This window comes from Vombatus ursinus, unplaced genomic scaffold (genome assembly GCF_900497805.2).
Source record: "Vombatus ursinus unplaced genomic scaffold, bare-nosed wombat genome assembly UNPS02014830.1, whole genome shotgun sequence".
Classification (NCBI taxonomy): Eukaryota; Metazoa; Chordata; class Mammalia; order Diprotodontia; family Vombatidae; genus Vombatus; species Vombatus ursinus.
Genome location: NW_020954608.1, coordinates 53,417,660 through 53,419,907, shown reverse-complemented (window position 1 = coordinate 53,419,907; position 2,248 = coordinate 53,417,660).

Sequence of the window (2,248 nt, the reverse complement as noted above, 5' to 3'; positions counted from 1 at the left end):
ATAGTGTTTACCTGAGACTCCTATCTCCATAGCAACCCTGTCCAAGTTGGGAGCCCATGGTTACACAGGCATGAGACAGAGATTATACAAGATAAAATAAACAATTTCAATTATGTGAAATTTAAAAATTTTGTACAAACAAAATAAATGCATCTAGAATAAAAAAAGTTATGAAATGGGAGAAAATATATTTGAACCAAACATCTCTGATAAAAGTCAGACATCCAAAATCTATAGGAAATTGACATAAAAATATTAGAATAAGAGCCATTTCCCCAATGAATAAGTGGTCAAAGGAGATGAACAGTTTCTTGAAGGAATGAAAATTATTAGCAATCATGAAGGTTATAAGAATCACTAATATTTAGAGAATTTAAAATTAAAACAACTCTGAGATATTACTTCATACCAACAAACTGACAAAGATGGTAAAAGATGGAAAAAGTGCTGGAGAGAATATGAAAAAAAAAACCCACACTAAATGACTGCTAATTGGAATTATAAATTGATTCACCTGGGAAAAGGAAAACAATTTGAAATTAGTAGTTCAATTTGAAATTGAGACATTAGTAAAATGTTTATTACCCTTTAATTTAGGGGTGGGGAACCTGAGCCCTGGAGGCCACATGTGGTTCAAACTTTGAAGTTTGGATTCAGTCAAAGGGCCACACTCGAGGACTTAGAGGGCCACATGTGGCCTCAGGGCCACCACTGCTTTGATCCAATGAACCTGCTTCTGAGTTTGTTCCCCAAGGAGGCTGTGATAGACCCAGCATTTCCCTGACACAGTTTCTTTCCTCCAACCCCTAATATGGGAAGGTTTTACCTAAAGGAAGCACAGCTCTCCTGAGGACCTAATTAGCCTCAGCTTTCCTGATGCAGCTTCCTGGTCCTCTAAATGGATAAACCATCCCAGCCATGTCCCAAGCCCAATTTTGGCCTCAAAGAAAAGATGGAGAAATATACCTTCTTCTTTTGGTTGCAGAGGTGGTAAACTGTTAATATGGAATGTTGCATATACTGTCAGACATGGGTTTTTATTTAGCTGTTTTTCCTAATACAAGTACTGAGTGTATTATTGTATTGAATTTCCCAAAATGATTGTTATTTAAAAACAATAGTATCCATAAAATTAAAAAAATGTATTAAACAGAATAGGTATCTGGTGGACTAAAAAAAAAAGCAAACTGAAAACAAAACTGAAAGAATATATACAAGGGCTACAACAATATAAATTATATCCCTTAAAGCCAACACAACTCAGATCAAATTCAACGGACAATGATGATTCCAAATTAGCAATAGGGACTGAATTGCTAGAGGATTTAATCGATATAGATAACTAGAAGGCATTGTTGAGGACAAGTATAACTGGAAGAAGAGGTAGACCAATCATATGGCAAGGAAAAAAAAAACAACAGACAGTTTGAACACTACGTTGGGACCCCCAATGTAATAGGGGATAATAGGAGATTATAGGATAATAGGAGAGGCGGAGGAATACCTCTGGTTGGACCTTATAGGCAATATTTATGGAAAGATATGACACAGTAACCTCACAGGATGAATGCAAGGGTGTGGAGGAGTTGTGACTTGCCAGCCACAGTGGATGGAATAATATTGTCTGGGTCAGGCCTGAGTCAGTGTGGACTGCTAGTTCACGTTCAGGACTGGGACAAAATGAAACACTCATTCAATGAAACACACAGCTCCTCTGCCTCTGCGTTTGACGGGGTGAGCCGCTGAACAAACCTGAAGAAGGAGCCCTCGAGTCCATGGTTGTTGGTTTTTGTACTCAGGAGCCCAGAACACTAGGTTTGAGCCTTAGTACCCTGGACCGATCAAATTTTGAGGAGTTTCACTGTCTTTTAAGGAAAATTAGCTTAGCCTGTCTGAGGTAGATGCTGCTCCTGTTTACTCCTTAAAGGTAAAGACCTAAAGGTCATCTACAGAACTTTCCGCCATTTAAATGGTCTTAGGGCCACTACTGGATGACCCTAATCCAGGAGATAATAAAAAGTCTGGCACAGGCAGTCCAGCTAGCTAGGTGGTGACACTTACTAGCTGTGTGATGCTGGGCAACTCACTTAACCCCGATTGCCTCACCAAAAAAAAAAAGAAAGAAAGAAAGAAAGAAAGAAAGAAAGAAAAGGAGCTTAGTACAAGTCAAGGAAAAACAAAAATGTACAGTACAAAATACAACAAGCAAGGTAATAGCACCAGGAGGAGTGGCTGAATATGGAGAACT